The sequence below is a fragment of the Mustela putorius genome, unplaced genomic scaffold (assembly GCF_011764305.1).
Source record: "Mustela putorius furo isolate JIRA1106 unplaced genomic scaffold, ASM1176430v1.1 tig00000129_pilon_pilon_pilon, whole genome shotgun sequence".
NCBI lineage: Eukaryota > Metazoa > Chordata > Mammalia > Carnivora > Mustelidae > Mustela > Mustela putorius.
In genome coordinates, this window is record NW_025421290.1 from 16638704 (window position 1) to 16663045 (window position 24342).

At 39.2% G+C, this 24342-nt stretch overlaps 1 long non-coding RNA gene across 5 annotated transcripts in view; it reads right to left on the reverse strand.

Annotated features, from left to right (window-relative positions):
• Positions 1–2888: 2888 nt before the first annotated feature.
• The window catches only part of LOC101670048, an 81910-nt gene continuing 60456 nt past the window's right edge, over positions 2889–24342 (reverse strand). For 4 of the 5 annotated variants that reach the window (XR_001179657.2, XR_001179655.2, XR_006603751.1 and 1 more), the window contains 2 exons: positions 6467–6578; positions 2889–3064 (listed from right to left, as the gene is read on the reverse strand). This is a non-coding gene — a long non-coding RNA (uncharacterized LOC101670048). Of the gene's footprint in view, positions 3065–6466; positions 6579–9853; positions 10201–24342 lie in introns of those variants that run through there. The other variant, XR_006603753.1, reaches the window with a different exon arrangement.

Consider the following 24342-nt stretch of genomic DNA (forward strand, 5'->3'; position numbering starts at 1 on the left):
CAGTTTATGCCACCTCAGCTTCAGTAGACTAATTGAACCAAACATGTTCAAAGAAGCAAACTCTAAGAATAAATTCCCAAATGTCAGCACTGTCTAGGAGGAATGAAGAAACATATGGGATCCCAGCCATTCTTCAAATTATTCATGCCAAGGTGTCTGAGGGGGCTGGGCTCCAGAGAACAGCTTTATGCCTTCCAGAAAAGTCCTATGGTCATGTAATTCTAATTGTAACCTTGGAAAAAATAGATGGTGCATTTAAAAAGTCATTGCAAAAAAAGATTCTTAACACAGAGGGCCATTATGCTATATTCCATTTGCAGTATAAAACAATGTTAAAGCCTCAAAATTGGGCAAGAAATGTCCCTTATTATAAAAACATCCTTTGCATGTGGACAGAATGAAAGCCATCCACCTTGTACACTATCTTTGGGGAGATCAGGCAAGCATCTTCTCTAGAAAGAACTATAGGGGTCTTTGGGAAAAAAAAAAAAAAAAAAAAAACTATGGCATGCACCTTACTTACAAAAGTGAACAAATGTCTCTTATGCTAGAAAGAAATAGATCAAAGTGGCTCAGATGTGTAAACCAGAGGCAGTTAAAAGAGTTTTTTGTTTAAAGGATATGGGCCAAAAAGAAAACAGAAAGCTAAAGAAGTCAGCCCAGATCAGGAGAGAAAGAAGAGCCTACAATAGCCCATGCAAGTATAGGCCAGAATCAGCATCATGCGCTAGGAGGATGGGAGAAAGAAGCTAGGAAAGGGGACTTGGGGGATGGGGCTTGGGTATCAGCTGTATGCCACGCCCTGCAGCAGCTATTTGTCATAGGCAGTCACTAACCCTCAAAACCTTTCAAGACATGGGGCATTTCGGTGGCTCAGTAGGTTAAGCCTCTGCCTTTGGCTCGGGTCATGATCTGAGGGTCCTGGGATCAAGCCCCGCATTGGGCTCTCTGCTCAGCAGGGAGCCTGCTTCCCCCTCTCTCTCTGCCTGCCTCTCTGCTTACTTGTGATCTCTCTCTGTCAAAAATAAAACCTTTAAAAAAAAAAAAACCTTTCAAGACAGCTATTATCTATCCCCACATTACAGATGGTGAAACTGACACACAGAGAAATCAATAACTTGCCAAAGGTCAAAGGTTAATTAAGTTAAAAAGAATCAAGTAGAGGGGAACACACTTTAGATTAAATGCTCAGAAAAATCTCTCCCTGTAGAGGTCACATTGAAGCAGCAGATTAGGGGACGGGAAAGAGCTAAACCCAACAGGGTAGAAGGAAGAGCAGTCTGGGAAGAGGAAACAGCTCTTGTCCCAGGCCTCAGGTGAAAAAAAAAAAAAGAGGGGGACCTTATAGAAACCATAATAAAGTGGGGCTGGAGCAATGCAATAAGGGGAAGAGGGATGCAAAGTGATGTTGAACATGAAGAAATGCAATCACATTTGGTTTGCAGACAAAGGCAAGGAGTTAGAACTTTTCCTTGCAGTGTATAAAGGGGAGCCACTGAGGCATTTACAGGTGGGGCGTGGTGTGATCACTCAGGCTCAGGAAGAAGCAGGAGAGGAGGGCATGAGCCCAGCAAGAAGGCTGATATCACAATCCAGGCAAGAGGGAAGAGTGTGCTGCAAAAATGAACAGTGGTGAAGGGACGGGGGCAGGGTGGAGGGGAGCTGGAAGAGAAAATCAGCAGAGACTCCTCAGTGGGATGGATGTGGAAGGTGAGGACAGGAACACCCTCTGTTCCGGACGTCAGCCCCTGGGTGAACAATGGTACTATTGCCTGAGAAGGGGAAGATCTGTCCGTGAAAGACATGATCTGAGCGAGAAATCTGTTGTGGACATTCTGAAGTTAATATATCCAAGGTGCAGACGTCAGGGAGGCGATGTGCGGTGCCAAGTCTGGAGCTCGCCGGAGAGGTTTGGGTTCCGGAGAGCAGATGGAGATTTCCCAAGTGAGGGAATTCTGCAAGGATTTCCTCTAAAGGTGTCTACGTGACCTCTGCCTCTACGTTACTAGTTCCACAATTCCCCACAAGGGTTGAATGGCATGATGTTCTATTTGCTTCCTGTCCTTGGCAAGTAAAGAGTTGGCAAGTAGAAGGAGGGAAAATGAGATAAGAACCACAGCAAAAAGACTAAATCCTCACAGCTCTATTCACGGGAGGAAAACACCAGAAACAAGCTAACTATCCATAGTTGGGACTAGACTTAAAGAAGCTATTACACATTCCTTAAGTGAAATATAAGTCACCCCCTAGAAATTGCTACTATAAATCTACATTTATTTTCTAGTATGAAAGATATTCAAATTATATGGAAAAGGGATTTTACAAAACAACACACACTATATAATCATATCATGTACTTGTCAGAGAGAGAGAGAAATTAACAACAATACTGGCTCCCTGCCTTCCCCCCAAAAATGTCTTGAGAAATGTACATATATCAAAGTTTAAATAGTGGTTACTTTGACTGGGGGAATTCTCAGTGAATTTTACTTTCTTTTTCATACTTTAGCCCATCAATAGATTATTTTTACAGTGAACATGCGTTTCTATATGTGTATGTTTTTACATCTTTCTTTATAATCAGAAAGAACAAAAACAACCACTTTCACTTAGAAAGAACCAAACAACAGTCTGGAAATTTCAGGTGGAAGCCAGAAAGTGCCAGGCTGGCAGCCAGCTGCTCTGCCTCTGACACGATCAAAACAGTGTGTGTTTACTCATGTCAACTCCACAAACCCTTCCCGTGCACCTTCTCCGGGCCAGATTCTAGTCAGATGATGAGGAGGCATCGATGAACCCATCTTACTCCCTGACCTGGCTTTCCACACACATTTATAGAAGATTATAATCCTTTGCTAGAGCTGCCACAATAAAGTACCACAGACTGAGAAGCTTAAATAACAGAAATTTATTTGCTCATAATTCTGGAGGCTGGCAATCCAAGATCAAGGTGTCAGTCGGCAGGTTTGGCTCCTCCTGAGGCCTCTCCACTGGGCTTGCTGATGGGTGCCTGTCTGTCACATCGTCACATGGTGTTTCCTCTGTGCAGGCATCCCTGTTGTCTCTGTGTAGATACCAGTCTGATTACTTGAGGGCCCACCGTACAAAGCCTCATTTCACTTCATCACCTTTTCAAAGGGCCTAGCTGTACACACAGTCATATTCTTAGGAACTGGGTGTTATAACTTCAACGTGTGAGTTTTGAGGGGACACAATTCAGGCTATCATAAGATCCACAGATTAAAATGTCAGTGATGGGGCGCCTGGGTGGCTCAGTGGGTTAAGCCGCTGCCTTCGGCTCAGGTCATGATCTCAGGGTCCTGGGATCGAGTCCCGCATCAGGCTCTCTGCTCAGCAGGGAGCCTGCTTCCCTCTCTCTCTCTCTCTCTGCCTGCCTCTCTGCTTACTTGTGATCTCTCTCTCTGTCAAATAAATAAATAAAATCTTTAAAAAAAAAAAAAAATAAAAAAAATAAAATGTCAGTGATAAGATTCCTATTTATTTTGTGATTTATTATTGATGCTTCTTAAATTTCCTTTGTAAAATATGAACCAGGTATTCAGAAATATCTTACCAAATACTTATAAGAATAATCATATAAAGAAGAGTACTTGTCTTATAAAATGATTAATACCGCATGATATTTACTTTTATGCTTTATATTCAAAATATATATAAATTGACCAAAATGAAGCAAAGAAACGATGATATCTTCAGTTTAGTACCTATGCAATCCAGAAATGAGTATTCAAAATAAAATTTCCAGAAAGTGAGATTTTTATTTATAACATAATAGAGCATTATAATCTATTAATATCTTCTCAAATCACTTTGTCTTATATGCAATGAGGTAAATCAGGCTCAAATAAAATAAGGGATTAAAAAGCTAAGATCACCTACAAGATCTAAAAAGTATTTTATGTGACATGATGAGCACTGGATGTTACACGCAACTAATGAATTACTGAACACTACACCAAAAAACAAGGATGTATTATACATTGGCAAATTGAATTTAAATTAAAAGTAATAATAATAAAAAACATTTTCCTGTATGTCACATTCAAAATTTCTCACTTTGAGACATGCTTGAAATCCATTCTCCCTTAAATTATACTCCATATGGAAGGAAACAGCACCACCTAACTAAAGAAAAGGTGGCTTCCTAAGGGACTTAACTGAGCAAACACCTAACATAAGGCAGCTGCCCATGGTAACAAAAGTGAAGTAAAAAGACTCTATTCTAAATTACAAGCAAGCTTATTTCTTCTCAACAATACTCAGGATAATGTTAACAACATGTCTTTCTTAGCAGACTCAGACAAATAATAAAGAAATGATACATATCTACATAAATATGCACATGCATACAAGAATATGCCCTTCCTACCTTGCCTGCATTCTCTTTTAGCAAGATTCCACCTGTAAAACAGGAAAAGAGCCAGTAGGACTGCCACACAAAGAGCATTTAGCACTATAGTGCCAGGTATAGGGTAAATACTCAGTAGATGTCTAGACATTTGTTTGCTCCCTCTCTGAAAATGTACTCCTTGGTAGCCCCGAAGTCCCTTTGACAGCCTCCATCTCCCAGTCTCAGTCACATGGTGCAGAGGCCTTGACCCCAGTGCACTACCAATTCCAGGAGAGGAGTCTACTAGGCTTAAGTCAATTAGCATCCACAATCACTTTGTCCACAGTGATTGGTTTAAATATGACCACAAAGGGGCACCTGGGTGGCTCAGTGGGTTAAGCCGCTGCCTTCGGCTCAGGTCATGATCTCAGAGTCCTGGGATCGAGTCCCGCATGGGGCTCTCTGCTCAGCAGGGAGCCTGCTTCCTCCTCTCTGCCTGCCTCTCTGCCTGCTTGTGATCTCTCTCTGTCAAATAAATTTAAAAAATCTTTAAAAAATAAATAAATAAATATGACCACGTTACTTAGAACCAAAGAAATGTAAAAGGATTTTATCAAACACTCCTGGGAAGTAGAAGCTTTCTCTCTCTCACCCTAGTTGGTAGATCATGAATTCTAGGTATGAACGAATACCTAGAATTGGTAGAATTCTAATTCTAGAATTAGAATCTAATTTTAGGTTAGGAAACCTAGAATTAAAACAGCCATTTGGTACCTAGAAGGCAGAGCCCGGAGCTATAATGGGTCGATAGAGCTTCCAACTGGACTGGAACACATGCATTCTTAAGTTCTAGATCTGATTATCTGTTAGGGTAACCTATCATTGCCTTGATTGTTTAAAATAGTTTGAATTATATTTTCTGTCACTTGCAACCAAAAGATTTCTTATGCAGTGAAAACACTGAATGAAAGAAGTGATAAACCAGCCACACAAGACAAAGATTGCTACAGGTATACTCTACATTCATATACTGTGAACAAGATTATAATCTGTCACATAAATATATAGGGGAAAAAATCCTCCCTTTTCCTCCACAAGAGAAAATTAAGATAAATCTATCCAAAAGTTTTTTTCTGTTTTTTTTTAAAGGTTTTATTTATTTATTTGACAGAGGGAGATGACAAGCAGGCAGAGAGAGAGGAGGAGGAAGCAGGCTCCCTCCTGAGGGGAGAGCCCGATGCAGGGCTCGATCCCAGGACCCTGGGATCATGACCTGAGCCAAAGGCAACAGCTAAACCCACTGAGCCACCCAGGCGCCCCTATCCAAAAGTTCTAATTCCCAGCTCTTTATCTAGATGTCCAACTTTCAATCAACTTACAGATGATTCATTTTAAATTCCCAGTAGAAAATATCTAATCCCAGGGTAACTTTGCTGCATTTGAAAAATTGGTCACATATCTCATATTTGCCAAAGATAAACAATTTGGGAGTACTGTAACTAAAGAACAGAGTTTTCTACAAAGGTATGATAATTTAAAAAAAAAAAAAAAGAGGATAAAACATAAAAATGTGCAAAGAGCACTGGCTCTTGGAATCTGGGAGACTTATGTCAATGATCTGGGAAGAAAGCAACCTGTAGCTATTGTTTTCTGCTTCTGAACCCAAATAGTTCTGGAAATCTTGACTCCCAGTCACTGTTGGTGGTGGTGATTTCAGCGATACCTATAAATGTATCCCCTATATTAACTGTTCCAGTTACTGTGCTCCAGAACTAAAATCAATTCCAGCTATGATGATAGCATAACAAATTATTCCAAAATGAAGTGGCTCAAAATGATACCTAGTTTCCTCATGAACCTGAAATCTGAACAGGCCTTGGTAAAGACAACTCATCTCCACTTTACTGGTCATTAGCTGAGATGACTTGAAGGACTGGGATTGGGATCATTTGAAGGTTTGCTCATTCACTTGCCCAGTGGTTAATGCTGGCCTTGGGCTGAGACCCTAGCTGCAGATGCTGACCAGAACACCTATATGGCCCAACTTCCTCACAACATGGTCATAGTTTGTCCAAGAGTGAATATCTTAAAAGGGAGGGAAAAGAGAAAGAACACCTGTTACAGTCCCTTAGTCAGATTCTTTAGGTGTTCCTTCCAGAAGACACATTCCAGGTCTTGACCTTACTTCAGAGGCAGTTAGATGAATATAAAGAAGCAGGAGAAGCCCCTGTGAATGACAAAAACAAATTATCTGTTAACTTATTATAATAACTAACAATACTAAATGGAAGAGAATGGAACCTTCCACTAAGCTATAACACATAATCAATTTTGTAAAGATTTAGGCACTGATTATACTGGGAGAAAGATGATATATTATGAAAGGTGAGAAAATTGACAAATCCCTAAGCTGTTAATTTATCCCATACAACTATATTATGATTGTCCCTGATTGGCAAGAGTATTAAAACTGAGAAATAAAACATTCTGTAAATACTGTCAGTTTTTGTACATGAACATGATGTTTCTTTCAGTATGAAAGATATGGTCACCAAGATCTATTTATATCAACATAGATAGCCTAAGAAGACCAAAATTTTCTTTTGAGTTGATTCCCTGTATCATTCTTTTATTCTATGTTTGGTAAACAAAAGAACTCTCACAACATTTTGAATTAATTAAAATATAGAGAACACCAAGAAATAATTCTTTCTATTCACTTTTTTTTTTTTTTTAATGTATAGAGGAGAAGGAAATCTCTGAGTTTCCTGGTGGCCATACCAGAAAACTCAACAGATTATCCAAACATAAAGGTCACCTTAATAATCTAATTATAAATTTGATTGATTTAGAGAAAGGCAAAGACTTTTTAGAAATGATAAGAGCATATAAGTTATTAATATCCAAAGACAAGAAATAATTACATGCAATATTTTAAAATAAGAAACCATAGCTATTAATATATTTAACTTTAAAAAATAAATAATCCTTTTTTCAAAGTAATTTAAGAATATTCAAAAAGCACAGAGTAAGAACAACTTGTTAATAAAAGAAATCTCTGTTACCAGGACAGACAATAAAGAAAAAGCCCTCAAGTGGTAGTTTTATTCTGTGTGAATTTAATCTGTATGACAATTTGCCTTTGTTTTTCTTTATGTATAAATACATACAAGTTGTCAAAACTTTCAACAATTTCCTCATGGCTTTTGAAATCATTAGTTTCAAATTTATGACCTCTAATTTGTCCTTCTTAGCTTTATCAAGCCCAACATTCTTTAGGAAAACAATGGCAAAATTCCTTAAGAAAACACAAGCAAATGAAATTCAGCAAAACATAGGAAAATACCGTATGACCCAGTGCAATTTACCCCCAAAATGTGTTTGTTTTAACATTCAAAATCAGCTGATACAATTCATCATGCTAAAAGAAAAAAGGAAGAGAACCATATGCTCATTTAACTTGATGGAAAAAAGAGAATTTAACAAAATTCAACATCCATATATGTAATAAATGTGCAATTTCTAAAAGTAGAAACAGAAAGGAACTTTTTTAACTTAATGAGGGGAACCCGAGACATCTAACATCGTATGTCATTGTAAAATAATGAATATTTTCTCTCCAAGTTCAAGACTAAGACAAGGATGTCCATTCTGACCACATCTATTCAACATTTTATGAAGGTCCTAACCAGAGAAAAAAGACATAAAAAGAAAATACAAAGCATAAAGTTTGGAAGGAAATAAGTAAAACATTCTCTCTTCATAGATTACATGACTAGTTAGGTAAAAAATCCTTAGATCCTAAATGAATTCAGTAAGGCTTCTGGGTAGAGTGTCCATATACAAAAATAAGATGAATATGCTAGCAGCAAACCATTGGGAAATTTTTTTTAGTATCACAATAACATCCAAAAATCAATAATTAGAAATGTATTTAACAAAATACTACAAGGAGAACTTAAAAGAAGGCTGAGATTGGGGTGCCTGGGTGGCGTAGTCAATTAAGCCACGGACTTGGCTCAGTCGTGATTTCAGGGTCATGAGACTGAGCTTCCTATCAGGCTCCATGCTCAACAAAGTGTCTCCTGGAGAGTCTTTCCCTCCCTCTCCTTTTGCCCCTTCCCTGCCTTGCGCTCTAAAAAGATACATACATGCATAAAATCTTTTCAAAAATAATGCTGAGATTAAGGAAGACCTAAATAAATAGAGCAAGATATCACGTTCAGGTATTAGAAATAATGTTGTTAAGATGTCGATTATATCCAAATTGATCTAGATATTCAATACAATTTCGATTATAATTCCAGCAGGTATTTTGCAGAAACCAATGAGCTCTTTCTAAAATATATATGATAAAGCAAAAGTCTTTACTTTTATCATGTTAAAAGTAATTCTCATCAAAAGATACTATCAAGACCATTAACTGGAATTAAAATAAAAACTTTAAAATAAGATACTATCAGGGCACCTCAGCGGCTCATTCGGTTAAGCATCTGAATCTTGGTTTTGGCTCAGGTCATGATCTCAGGGTCCTGAGACTGAGCCCTGTGAGCACAGAGACTACTTGTCCCTCTCCTTCTGCTCCTCCCCACACTCAATTTCAATCTCTCTCAAATAAGTAAATAAGTCTTAAAAAAATAAAATTAAAATACTATCAAGAAAATGAATAGACAAGCCATATGCTAGAAAACAACATTTGCAAGACGTGTTTCTGACAAAGAACTTGCATCCAGAGTAATATATGGAGCTTCTAAATTCAATAACAATATATAATAACTTTTTAAAATATATGAATTTGAGGAACATTCCATAATGTTAAACAGATCAATTTGCCAAGAAATCACAGCAACCCTAAATGTGTAAATGCACTGCATGAATCTGGATTAGAATGAAGAAAACATAGCTATGAAGATCAATACCGGGCAACTGATGAAATTTTAATATGAACGTGGATGAACCTTGAAAAGAGAAAACATTACGCGAAGTGATAGAAGCCAGTCACAAAAGACCACCTATCATATCATTCCATCTATGTGGCATATCCAAGTAAGCCAAAGCTGCAGAGGCTGCAGAGAGATCGGTGCTTGCCTGGGGCCGGGGTGAAGGGATGGCTGCAGCTAAAGTGTAAGAGGTTTCTTTCTAGGGTGAGGAAATGTTCTCAAATTGTCTTGATGGGCACATATATCTGTGAATATTTTTGAACCCTTGGGTTTTTTTTTTCTTTTCCTTTTAAAAGGATGGATTGTACGGTGTGTGAATTTCATTCTCAATAAAGATGTCATTCCAAAAAATCAGTGGTCCTTTCCATATGCCCTTCTTTATACGTTCCACATAGGTCGTCATCATTTTCTCAAGTCATATTCCCCAGAGTCTTGGATTCTAGTGCATATAATATATTGAGGAAGTGCTCTTCAGGAAAACCTTTAAGGAAATGAGACTGTAGTTCTAGAGGAGAAAAGAGTCAAGCAAGAGCCCAAATTGCCCCTGCAGAATCGTCCCTACCTGGAATCAAGAAGGATGGTCTTAGTTGATCTTAGACTGCAGCTGCCTCCAGCCCTGGAGTTGTAACCTTGACAAGTAGGTTCCCATTATCTGGGAGCTGTTATCTAGCTGGTGAAAGGGAGCAGCTGTGAGTCATTAGCAGTCAAAAACGCAGCAGCTGGGGGACAGATGCATTGGTCTAGGAAAGGGAGTCTGGGCAGGGCATCAACCAAATCAACTAGGTGCCCCCAAAGGAGTCCTTGTGGAGAGTGGCAGATATTTAGCTAAAATAGTTCACTGTGATATTGTCTGTAATAACAATTAATTGCCCGACAATTTAGGAGGTATGTGTTTTGTTTATATGGAAGGATGTCATTACATATATGGTAGAAGACCATTTAGAGAAATGGAAATAAAATTTTAAAATATTGTAAGGTGAATAAACGACAAAAGTATGAACAGTATAATCCCATTTTTATAAATGTAGCATTACATATATTTTGCACACTTTCTTATCCCCTTTTGGGAGGGATGTACTTAAAAATTTAAACATTTGGCTATTGTTCAGGAACAGTTTTATAGCTATTTTTATTTTCTATATTTTATCTGTCTATTCTGTACTATTTTTTATAAGGAAATAATTTGGGGCATTATATACCAACAAATTAATTCTCAAATTTGAACTGAAATTGTGTGCCCATTCTCTAATACTGGAGGTTAAAGACTTAAGATTCCAGCAGTGAATCTGGTTCTTGGAGAAGTTACCATCCCAGCATGTTGTCTTCCACTTTATACATTTGGTGCTTCTTTTTAAAATTTTTTTTATTCAACTATTACTAACATACAGTGTTATATAGTTTCAAGTATATAATATAATGATTCAACAATCCTGTACATATCTTAGTGATCATCAAGATAAGTGTACTCTTAATCCCCTCTAGAAACCACCAGTTTGTTCTCTGCATTGGAGTGTGTTTTTTTTGTTTGTTTCTTTTCCAGTTTGTTTGTTCATTTGTTTCTTAAATTCCACATATGAGCGAAATATTATGGTATTTGTCTTTCTCTGACTTATTTCACTTAGTATTATACCCTCTAGGTCCATCCACGTTACAGATAGCAAGATTTCCTTCCTTTTATGGCTGAGTAATATTCCATTGTATATATACCACATCTTCTGCAGCCATGCATCTATTAAGGGATACGTGGGTAGCTTTCACATCTTGGCAATTGCAAATAATGCTGCAATAAACAAAGGGGTGCATATATCTTTTTGAGCCTCCAAAATGTTTTCCACAGTGGCTGCATCAATTTGCATTCCCACCATCAGTGCACAAGGATTCATTTTTTTCTCCACATCCTTATCAACACTTGTTGCTTCTTGTGTTTTTTTTTTTTAATTTTTGCCATTCTAACAGGTGTTACATATTTAGTTTTGTCATTACACATGAAGTGAACCAGATTGGTGGTCACTGACCAACAAGAGATGAAACTACAGATCAAATACCCATGTACTGATTTCCAACAAAGTGACCATTATGTTCCAACAACCATTCAATTCATAATGTTTCCAAAGTCAGGTAGGTGTTCCCAAAGTGAGGTAGATGCCTGAAAAGACATGCAAGTTAACAGAAGGCTGTTTGGGGAGTATAGAAATCAGATGATCTGAACAAATATTTTATCCAAGCTCTATGCTGAGTCTTGATAAATCACAGTGGACACCCCCCCTCCCCCACCCGCCCTCCACCCAGGGCCTCTGCTATTCACTACTCCTGCTGAAAGTCAGTCCAGCAGCCCTGGCCACAACTGATAGGATGAAGAATGGGCACCCAACTCAGGAGCAGTGTCCACACTGGTCAGGGACTTTGGTATGACTTGGAGCAAAAAGGAGAGATAATCCAAGTTGACTCCTTTGGAAAATTTAATTAGGCCTTAAGAAGATAATGAAGTGGCTGGTGAGCAGAAGCTGAAACCAAACCATGATATATTGTCAGGGCCACGGTAGGTCATGGAAATCAAACACTACGAGGCAAAAATGTCACAGAGAGAAACAAGACACTACAAGCAAAGAGACCATGGCAGCCCACAAGGAAGCAGAGTCTCCCCAAATCTCTTAGTTCTTGGCTACTTTATTTTATCAGCTCACAGGTATCTTCGTGATAAACTGGGGTGAAAAGAACCTTGTGTGAACTCCGGTTTCCTGCATCAAAGGCACTTCACTTTACTTGCACTACCCCTGATTCACCACCCAGGAAGGGGAAGCCTACCATACTCAGTATTTCTTAGGAATCAATGGGGATCCATTCTCCCAAGAGAAGGGGCCACATAGTGTTCCTTCAGTGTGTTCCCTAGAATAATAATGGTCTCCCCACTCTCCTGATGGCAGGAGCCTCATCTGGGTTTGCCCATCAGTATACACCCAGCACAATGTCAGCACACAGATATGGAGGAATCAATAAATCACTTTAAAATATCTCATTTATTTAATTTCCACAGCAGCTGTGTGAGTTATTTCTCTCCTAACCATGGCTTATAGGAATGCAACTGCCTATTGACCCAAGTAATCTCATACGTTTTTAACAGTTTCATCCGAACCATTAAAATCAAGAGCAAGAATAATAGCTAACTTTTAGTATCTCAATCAGTCCCTATAGTCCTAAAAAGTGAGGGAAAATATCCCTTGCTTATCTATAATGTGCTAAGCTCTTTTTGTTATTGTAATTTAATATTCCCATTAACCATATGAAATAATATTACACTCTCATTTTACAGGGGGAAAAAAAGCTAAGGCACAGAGGAATTATATAACTAGAAAGGAATGAAGCCAGGATTCCAACACAAGTCAAATTTAAAAACCAATTCTTTCCACTTATCCTGTAATGTTTACAAGGATCTTTGAGATCATCTAATTTGCCCTTTCATTTTACATGTGGGGAAAATAAGAGTTAAAGTACAGTTTCTGATTCCTGACTCTCTGATAGTTGTAAAGATATGGATACCATTGTTCGCTAATGAAGATACATAAGCACAAAAAAAGCTAAAGCCAGGATAATTCCTTACTGGAGTCATTGCATGTCTTGAGTTCCTTACCCAGATAGTAGCATTACTGATTCCATTTTACTGTTACAATTGACCACAGGAGAAAAAATTACTTAAGCCTCATTATCTACTTTAAGGTGTGCTATGTTACACATGGACGGACAGTTGGGTGCAGCAATCAATTGATCAATGGATGGATCAATGGCTCTATGGATCAATGGATCTACCCAACTATCTACATCTACAATTTCCTCTACTTAAGACTTTTATTACTACACTTTACATGATCAGTTCCTCCTCATTCAAGCAAAGGTAGATACTTAATAACTTTATAGCGCCACATATTATCCAGGTTATTTTGTCATTTTACTAATTTAGATCCATAAAAAATCCACCATTTCCCAAGGCTCTGTTTATCTGGGGTATTAAAATTCTCTTCCATATAAAATCTGAGTCAGCGTGAAAAGACCCAATCCTGCCAGTGTTCAGCACTGATGATTCCTATTCCTTCCAAGAGAAAGGAAGTGTGGACCACTGCCAGTACTGGGCCCTGGGTGCCACTTTATTTATTTTTATTAAGTGTTTCATTATTTTTTTAAAGATTTTATTTATTTATTTGACATACAGAGATAGCAAGAGAGGGAACAGAAGCAGGAAGAGTAAGAGAGGGAGAAACAGGTTCCCTGCCAAGCAGGGAGCCCAATGTGGGGCTTGATTCCAGGACCCCGGGATCATGACTCGAGCTGAAGGCAGATGCTTAACACCTGAGCCACCCAAGCGCCCCAAGGGTGCCACTTTCTAAAGCTGTCTATAACTAAACCACTGGATTCATCTCATGCTAACTATGTGCTAATTAATTTGCGTCCTTTAGGTCACATTGGGATTAAAAAGTCACACCAGCAGGGCAGCACCGAATTTCATGGTAGTTTAGAGTTTTCTAAGTTCATTTTGTATTTATTAACAGTGATACCCTTGCATTAGATGTCAACAGAAGGAAACACCCCAAGGTGAGATCTCTGTTCTCAAAGTCATGTGAGGCAATCATGTCATGTCCATGTGTGGGTTCTACAGCAGTGGGCATGAGACATACTGTGATCTCCAGATACTTCAAATCTTTACTTGCAAGTAGACAGACTGTAATTAAACACACACACACACATTAGATTGATGCACACTGGCATAATTTACTATAACTTCATGATTTATTTCTTTCTCTTTTTTTTTTGGAAGATTTATTTATTTGAGAGAGAGAGAGCCTAAGACAGCATGAGCCAGTGGCGGGGTCAGGGGGAAGGCAGAGGGGGAGGGAGAATGGAGAGGGGTAGAGGGAGAAGCAGACACCCCACTGAACAGGGAGCCCTTCTGTTTTTCATTCATATAAAAGGGACAATAACACATTTCTTCACAATATTTCTCTGTAGATTAAATGAGATAATGTTGGTAATACCTCTAGCATAGTACCTAGAACCTAGTAGGTATTGCTAGGTTACTTTGTCTAAGAAGAATGGAAGCCACTATTGAGTTTACAATAATTTGACTTCACAAAAGGTGAGAAGGCCACCAACTCATATTTGAAATGATACCAAAGAATATCTAGAGGCAAGAACATATAACAAGTGCCTGGAAAACCACAGAGAAGATTGAGGAATTCCAAGTAAGATGATCTGAAGTTGAAATAATCCCAGGCTCTCTTCTTGTGAAAATGAATTGTTTCAGTTTGAGTTATCTCTGTCCTAGGAAACTATCTCTTTGAGACATTTTGCTTTAAGGCATTTATTTAAAACATTTGTATTCCACCAACTTGAAACCTGTAGTATAAGGACCTGTTAAATTCAAAAGGAATACATGGAATCTCTCTGTATGTAAACACTTTGTACATACAGATCAAAGAGAGAAGCTGTTATACAAAGTTACGGTATGGAAGAAAGAAGAAAGCTATGAAAGGGTATGAAGCTGCCATGAAATATCTCATTTTCCAGTTAATTATGACATTCTTTAGAGATTCACAGAACTATTAGCCCAGGCACTGTGTCTAGGACACTGTGAATCTCACCGCACTCAGGTTTGGAGTGACTTAAACCATGTCAGATAGATGGGTCCTGTACCATTTCTTAAAAAGCATTGTTAGAATTCTAGAGTTCACAAACCTAAATCATTGCAACAAAATTCATGGAACAAGCTTCCTGAAGGTTGCTTGAACTTGGGGGAGGTCAGTCTAATGCAAGCAAACAACTGGTACTGGTACAGACATCTTTGAAAGTCCATTTGTCTTGCAAACAAATTCAAGGAGTAAAGCAACTTTAACCTTCTAGGCAGACAACTGACTCTATTAAGTCTTTGGTGTGCTTGCTTTATACAGTGACCACAGGTAAAAGCAAATATGCTCCATGGGGGGCCACTTGAAGAACACAAACCATGAATGCAGAACCCAAGGATGTGATAAAATAAGTTTCCCAAACTATCAGTGGACATAAGGTCTAAAGCCCAAGTTGGAGTCTTGATGACAAATCAATCAACCAGATTGGATAAATCTCATAAAAGTAAACAAACCATTGGCATGAATTGCTGGTGCTTATGAAGAAAAATATTCTCATAGATCTGTGTACCTTAAAAGACTGATCTAACAAGGATGGGTCGTGGGGTCTGTAGGGTAGTGTCAAAGTTTCCCTCAGTCCCTGCACTGGTGAGATATACCTCTGAGCAATGAAAAAGAATCTAACTATGAAAGCTCAAAGTAGAAACAAGGACTTTCACCACTATGTATTTTGATACCAAGATTCTGTTGAGTCCAGGCAGAAATGCTCTAAAAATCAGAGTATTCAGTAAATGATAGGAACATGTTTCTCAAATGATAGTAATTACTATCTTATTGCGAATAATTAGAACAACTAATAACTATATTTTGCATCATGCTTTAAAAACTACTTTCACATTCATAATCTCTTTTAAACCTTCTAAAAACTCCATGCATTAAGTATATTATTCCTATTATACAGATGAAGAAATGGAAATTCAAGATGTTGCTTAACCTGCCCAAGACAGCACAGCCATGGTCCAGCTAACGTTTAATGTTATTTTCTCTAGTCTCACAGATTCTCTTGAATGGCATAGATATGGTATATGTATCAATCTCAATTTAAAATATCCTAGGATAAAAATAAAAACCACAAATATAAACAAAAAAGTATAACAAAAATACAGGGATCATCAATTCTTTGGAGAAATGTAGCCATAGAAGGTCAGCACAGAACAATTATTATTACTCATTACGAGAAAATAATCATTCTCTGAGGATATTTAATTTACTGTAATATTAATAAAGCTTTAGAAAACGCAAAGGATTGTTTATAGTGTGGAAGCCATGGGGATTACACATAACCGAAGAAACACTGGGGAGTGTGCTTATCTTGGTTGTAGGGCCTTTTTTTTTTTTTTAATTCGTTGTCTTTGCTCAGCCCAGTAATTACATTTTGAAGTTCCACAGCACAGAGAAGCTGATGTAGCAAGTAAGCCAATTTTAATAGGTTTTTCATTGTTTCTTGTAAAGACATGATTTGCAGTTACAATGTTTTCTTTCACACAATGTCTTTAGATGATCAAATCTTCCCCTCAAGAAAGGAAGGGAAATCAACCAAACGGTCAACATTCTTCACCTCTGCCACCATTCAAGACAGCTTATTTGCATGTTGCAATAAAGGCCCTTATTAGCTCTTATCCTATTTTTTAAATTAGTATCATTATTTATTTATTTATTTGACAGAGAGAGAGGCAGGCGGGGGATGGGGAGGCCGGACAGGCTCCCCACTGAGCAGAGAGCCCGATGCAGGGCTCAATCCCAGGACCCTGAGATCACAACCTGAGCTGAAGGCAGAGGCTTAAATCACTGAGCCACCCAAGTGCCCTGCTCTTATCCTATTTGAACCTAGAATACTTTATTGTGATCTTATGATAAAAGACATAATATCTCTACTGTATGATTCTGCTAGCGCCCATCTTACAGAGTTTAGTGATAAGCCTGACACTGACATTTTCTCAACTTACACTGTGGAACAATCCACAACCATTTTTTAAATTATTCATCTAAGAAATTATAAAGCATCTGTCCCAGCTACGGGATGAGCACGTAAAGGAGTGTCTCCTCTGAACTCAAAGTCACCCTCCCTTCTTACTTACTAAGCAGTGTAACCAAGGTTCCATAATACTGAGTAGACTCCTTCAGATTCAGAAGATCTGATTTGTAATATTACAACATTAAACTCTCTCATGGGCTGAGTAACATCCAAGCAGAATTAAATATATGAAAAAAGAATATTTCCAGAGAGAGCTGGGAAAAGGATGACCCACACAGAGTGTTGGCTTTCTCACCCCTGAACTGAGCCGTGCAGATGCCCGGGAAGAAAATAACAGAACTCAGAAGACTAAAATCCATGAGAAACCCCTGGGTAGAATTCAGGGCCTAGGGGAGGCAAAAAAAAAAAGAAAGAAAGAAAGAAAGAAAAAAGGTAGCTGAGAACAGAAGAGGGCCACACACCATGGACAGAAAATAGACTCTGAGAAGACATTTTCCCTCCTGATATGCTCTGTATGTTAAATCACAGACCAACCTGTCATCAGCCAGTTGCAGCAAGGACCCAACAACAAGGATGGACCACTTCCTCACTCCACCTTTATCCAACCAAGCTCGGTGATGACAACAGTGGGAGGCCCCTCCTTGACAAGCACCATGCAGGGGAGACAAAGTTACCAGGAGGTGCCCCTAAGGATATGGGTGGCTTGGCATGTGGTCAGGAAGAGGGGAGCATCTCTCCTTGTCAGCCAAGTGAGCACAGAAGTGCTGCCTTGACCAGAAAACCAATGAAATTCCTCTCTGCTGTTAAGCACCCATGTTGAGCTCCTCTTTTCTGTCTGCTAGTAACTCCTTAGCCACCTGGAATTATCTCCCGATCTAACTCTTGCATCACCTCAGCACAGAATAGATGATCGCTCCGAGCCGGAATAGATGATAGGGAAGGTAAAAAAAGAAAGAGGGAGAGGAGAGAAGAAATAGGTGAGCCTTCTTCCTATGTCTTCTGGCCTCAGCTTTAGTTCATCTTAAGGTTTCATTACAGAGACCCAATCCACTGACATTAATAGAAAATACCATGTTTCACATACCTATCAGGCATCAGGCCCAGTGCCACTTGCTTGACAAGTATTATGTAGTTTAGTACAATACGAATCCAAAGATGGAGGCAAACATTTTTTTAAAAGTCTTAAAATTTGTCCATATTTGTACAGATTTTATATTGTCAGATGCAAGAGTCAAACCCAGGTCATGGTGGCTCCAGAGATGATTCTCTAAGAATGCTTTCCACTACCACTTCTAGAATTCCCTTTGAAAATGCTTAACAAGGGCGCCTGCGTGGCTCAGCCCTTAAGCGCCTGCCTCTGGCTCAGGTCATGATCGCAGGAGCCTGGGATGGAATCCCACATCTGGCTCCCTGCTCTGCAGGAAGCCTGCTTCTTCCTCTTCCACTCCCCCTGCTTGCGTTCTCTCTCTTGCTGTGTCTCTCTCAGTCAGATGAATAGACAAAATCTAAAAAAAAAAAAAAAAAAAAAAGAGAGAGTGAAAAGAAAAAAGAAAATGCTTAACAAGCAGGCATCTAGAGCTGAGTGTAAGGCAGCTGCCTTTTGAGATTAGGAAGACACTTTTCCGGCCACCATCCCCCATGCAGAGGAAGTGGGCCAACTTGCTCATCCTCCCAGGGGCTTCCCCCAATGGGAGGCAGGACTGGGGGGTGGGGGGGGGAGTAGGAAAGAAGCTGCTCTTCTCCCTTCTAGTCACACTTAACTCTGTCTTCCCATTTCTGTGTCAGAGAAAGAACACCACCCCTTTGGTTTGATTTCTACCCAAAAAACAAGGCATGATGGTTGAATACCATGAACCGAACAAAAATAAACAAGTAAACCTTGAACAATAGATATTCCCTGAAGACTTCCTGCATCTCTGCTTCTCAGGCTCTGCTCCCCCCACCACCCGCCCCAATCCTCTGAAAACTCAATCCCGTCTTTAATTTGCACAACACTTTGGCTCTCTGCTCCCTGTGGCTTGGCTTGGGCATATCATTGATATTCTGGGATTTATTAGTGTGCTTTGCTCAATAATGGATCAGTTTCTCTGGCTTTCTTGACTTAAATATCCAGAAGAACAGGACAGAGGCCCATTTTCTTCTCTTTTCTTTCCCTTACACCCATCAGCTCCCACGCAGAGATTACTCTCACCTTTGTTAGCTGTTCTACCCACATTAAAAGTCACCTGCTGTTCACTGTAATTTCAGATTTGTTTTTTTTAAGTCTCTCATGGACACCTTAATTAATTATAACTTACTTACACTTTAATTGCATAGAAAACATCTGTCTTTTCAAAGGGAGGTAGCAAGGGGTGCTCTTGCTAGTCCTCCGGGGCAAGGGCAGGCTATACATTTCTTAAATTGTAACATTTGAGAAGAAAAAGGATTAATCCTAGACCATGCTATTAATACTCTCTTGAGTTAATACTTTCCCACAAAAGCTTTAGTGATAACAATTCCGTAACAAAGGGACTGGTCTATATATCAGCCACATAAAACTTTCATTTAAAACATGTCAGGCAGGGGCGCCTGGGTGGCTCAGTGGGTTAAAGCCTCTGCCTTCAGCTCAGGTCATGATCTCAGGGTCCTGGGATTGAGCCCCTCATAGGGCTCTCTGCTCAGTGGGGAGCCTGCTTCCCCCTCTCTCTCTGCCTACGGCTCTGCCTACTTGTGATCTCTCTGTCAAATGAATGAGTGAAATCTTTAAAAAAAATACTAAGAAAAGGGGCGCCTGGGTGGCTCAGTGGGTTAATCCTCTGCCTTCGGCTCAGGTCATGATCTCAGGGTCCTGGGATCGAGCCCCACGTCGGGCTCTCTGCTCGGCAAGGGGCCTGCTTCCTCCTCTCTGCCTGTGTCTCTGCCTACTTGTGATCTCTGTCAAATAAATAAATAAAATAAAATCTTTAAAAAAAAAATACTAAGAAGAAATATTTTTAAAAAACATGTCAGGCAGTAGGACAGCCCCAGGATGAGAGGTCTGCTCAGAAGTATGGCTGGACACTGGCCAGATCTTCACTTGCAGGTTACAAAGAAAACCAGAGAAGGGAAATACGCTCCTTGGAGAAGGGCAGGAGAGAGCAGAGCATACGGTAGAGCCTTGGGGTGTCCTATTTCATCAAGGCAGGAAGAGCTAAGAATATTTCTACTATTATTTTTTTAACCATTTAAGTGTTTGATGAAACTAAGATTGATGTTTTACCTAAGTTCAGCCTTTGTTTCTGCTGGAATTTTGTATTTCTGACTTCTGCTTTCCTCCAAATGATATTCTTGAAACATTTTCTGAAATCTCAGAGGGAAAAGATAAAGGCAAGCCAGGACCTCTAGCATTTGTTAAAATGTCTTGTGCAATCCATCCCAGTTTATTCTGTTCTACCGAAGGCTGGTATTAATCCTTGTATGCAATCCATTTTGACCCTCTGCCCACAAAGATAAGAGGAATAAAGCTTTTACAATAATGTAATATCATATCTGGAAAGGATTCCACAAATCCTCCTGTAAGATCGGTACAAAAAAAAATCCAATTTAGCAAGAGCTTTAAACACACACATGTCCACACATGATACAATGCACCTCCAATCAATGAAACTCATAGTCACAGGGGCCAGGCTCCCAAAAAACACACAACTTCACAATGGAAGTCTTAATTCTGCAAATGTTTAAAACAGACACCAAACTTGTTATTAAATGGGTATTAAGATCTTTAGAATTTCTTTCTCCCCCTGTTGGTTTTGAATTACAGACTGTCAAAATAGAACTTTTTTGTCTTGCCTTATGAATCTCCCCATTTTTTTTTTCCAGAAAAAAAAGGTCTAGCTTTGAGGAACTCCATTTTGGTTTTTCTTCTCCTTTGCAATATATTACCATTATTTCAGACCAAATCCAAAAATTTTTCTAATTTTAAGCTTGCTGCTTTATGTATTATCCAGATTTAAGGGAGAATTAACAAACAAACAAACCCAAAAATCAGTCTAATGGTTTGCCAACCCACAGCAGTGCAGATAAAAGCAGTTGGTTGCCCTTGGGCAGATTTTGACCAACATTATCACAATGACTTTATCCTATCAAGCAAAGTGATCGGCTTCCCTCAAAGAGCCACCCAACTACCTGCTCAGGCTATTAATGTCTTTTCATTACCTATGATTTTATTCTATTCTACATGTGCCCCAGTTGCCATTGGGTTGAAGCAGTTACACGGTCAGGAAATGAGCCATGGCAGCATCGCCCCACGCACCAAAGGGAAGAAAGTGCTGGTGGCTGTATGGACTATGTGTGCAGTGTGAGAGCTGGAGACTTGTAGAAAGAAAACATTTTAAACAAAATTCTCCCTTGTCTTTGCAGACAGCACTGCTTCCTTATTCCATGGCAAATTCTTTTATAAGACCAAATATTATTTGGTAACTTCGTTAACCCTACTCTAACTGATCTGTCTTAAATCTGGATCGTTATTTGTTGGGTTTCTTCAAGTGACACATTGACACAGAGCTTTGGTCTTCATCCCTTTCTGAACCCACCATGAGCCATGGGCCATCAGTCCTTTCCTCTTCTTTTGTACAGACAACAAACTCACTTGCAAATTTAAAAAAGCTTTGTCTTTCCCTTTCAGGCTTCACCCGCCTTCCCTGGAACACCTTCACTTCCCACATTCCCTGACTTTTTTTTTTTTTAAGATTTTATTTATTTACTTGACAGAGAGCGATCACAAGTAGACAGAGAGGCAGGCAGAAAGAGAGGAAGGGAAGCAGGCTCCCCGCCGAGGAGAGAGCCCGATGTGGGACTCGATCCCAGGACCCCGAGATCATGACTTGAGCCAAAGGCAGCGGCTTAACCCACTGAGCCACCCAGGCGCCCACATTCCCTGACTTTTTAAAGCCGTCTGGCTTCACATTCCTTCTTGTAATGTAGTTATGAGCTTGCATGTCTCATTTCCCTCCCAGATGATCATCTCAAAGGTCAGAGCCATGTCTGACCTCCCTTTGTATGACCCAGAGCTTATACAATAGTCTTCTTAATAATTATTTGTTGAATCTGAACTAATGTGTTTTTCTCATCATCAACCAAGCCTCCTCTGATAAGGGTTCAAGCAAACTGAGTTACAGCACAAAATCTCAATACCTTGTGTAGTACAAGAGACTGACCATGTACTTGCCCTGTATCAGCCTTACTTCTAAGCATGAATCTCTCCAATCCACACGAATTGTGTGACAAACCCATACCATGTACCATATTATTTTAAAAGAAAAAATTATATAATCTTAAGCAGATTACTAATTCTCTCCACAATATAAGTGTTTATCTCAGTGACTAATTATACTTAACATCAGTTTCCTCTTTTAACTTTGAGTTCCCTAAACAAATACTAGCTTATTTCTCTGTGCTTTTGCATTTTCTCTTTATGCTTACAATATTCCCTGCCCTGATTGCTTGTCTAACTCCTACCTCATTTCAAGGACTCTAAATTTACCTCATTAACCCCAGATTCTTTCCTGACCCCAAAACCATAATCAAACTGCCTTGCTGACATCTTCACAGAGAGATATCAGAAGCCTGTGGCACTGGTCCAGATGAAATACTATAGTGCATAGTGGTCTAGATTAGGACTGTACCAATGAAGATGGGCAACAGAGGCAGAGTTTGGGGCATACTTTGAGGGTTGCGTCAATAGTGTCTATAACATATAAATGCAGATTAGTTCACATTATTAGAAGGAGCTGGACTCAGCTCCTTATTAATTTTGCTCCTCTTTATGGTTAAAGAGCTGCTGATTAAGGACCCTGTGAGCAGATACCTGGCAGCAGCATGTGTTTGGCTGTCAAGCACAGAGTTTGATTATATAAATCTATCATCACTAGTGGAATATCCAATTATTTAAATTCTTCCTCCCCTCAGAGACACCTTGTTGAATATGCAGGCTTCCATCTCCACCTTCCTCCTTAAAAGGACCACTTAAATGTCTCACAGTTATCTCATGCTTAACATGGCCAAAACTGAACTCCAACCTCCTAGGCTACCTCAGCCTGCTCCTTCTCCAGCATTCCCTAGCTCAAAAAACACACCATTCTCCATGCAATGCCAGAAACTTGGGAGCCAACTTTGACAATGATCTCCCCCTCACCACCCAGATCCAATTGATCAGGACAAGCTAATGATTCCATTAAGTTACAACTTGAAATATGAATCTCCTTTTCTAAGGTTATTATCCTAGTTCAAACTAACTTCCTCTCTCAAGGGACCACAGTAAGTAAATGTCCTTCCTGTGTCTACTCCAGACTTTGTGTGGTATGTTTTCTATTCATAAGCCAGCATGTCTTCTTAAAAACACAAATCTGATTATGTCTCCTTCATTTTAAATTCTTCAAACTTTCTACCCCTCTTCAAATAAAATTTATAAATCCTCAACTTGGCTTATAACACCCTGCATAATTTGGTCTCTGTGCTCCAGCCACATTAAGCTTCTCTCTGTTTTGACATCTTTGCAAGATGTCAGCTCCATATCTGTGCTCTTTTCTGTGGTATCATCAACACCTAGGCAATGCTTGGCACATACATGTTTAATTAATATTTATTGAACGTGTAATAGAATGAACAGGTTTTGAAGATTATCACCTTTATGCCAAAAGAGCAGGTGAACCCATTATAATTGTTTTAGCTACAAGTAATGGAAGATCCAACTAATAGAGGTCTAAACAATACAAATCTTTATTATATCATACAGTTAGAAGGCCATAGAGAGGGCAGCTCTGGGTCAGCTTTGGACAATTATTTCAGCTTCAGAATAGTATTTTCAGCCTCCTGTTCCTTTTCTTCTCTCTGCTCTGCAAACTCAATGTGCATGAATGGGACCATCCCCTTATGGCCATAAGAGGACTAGAGCCTTTCAGATATCCCAGATGGATGACAACATCTAACAACAGGAGTGTTTCCTCCATTCAGCTCTTTTTATTAGTGAGAAAAACCTTTCCTTGAAACTCCTCAGCAGAATCACCCTCAATTCTATAGGCCAAGATTGAGATACATGCCCTACCCATTCCTAATGAAATCACTGGAAAAGAGTTTAAGACCATCACAATTAGACCAATTATCAGTTATCCCTTGGAGCTGGAATAAAGTTTACTTTCCTTAAGCAGTCAGAGGAAAACAATAAAACAAAATCAGAGCTCTGCCAACAATGAAAAGTTGAGGGACAAGGAGAAATGAGAAATGAAATTGACATCGAAAAGGCTATTGACAGGCCACCAAAAGTGCCCCAAAAGAACATCATCATTATCAAAATTCACAAATATTATCAGCCAAAATAGACTTCCTCTATTTAAGTCAGTTAATAGGACTTGGGTCTATATGCAAAGACTTAAGCTTAGATCTAAAACC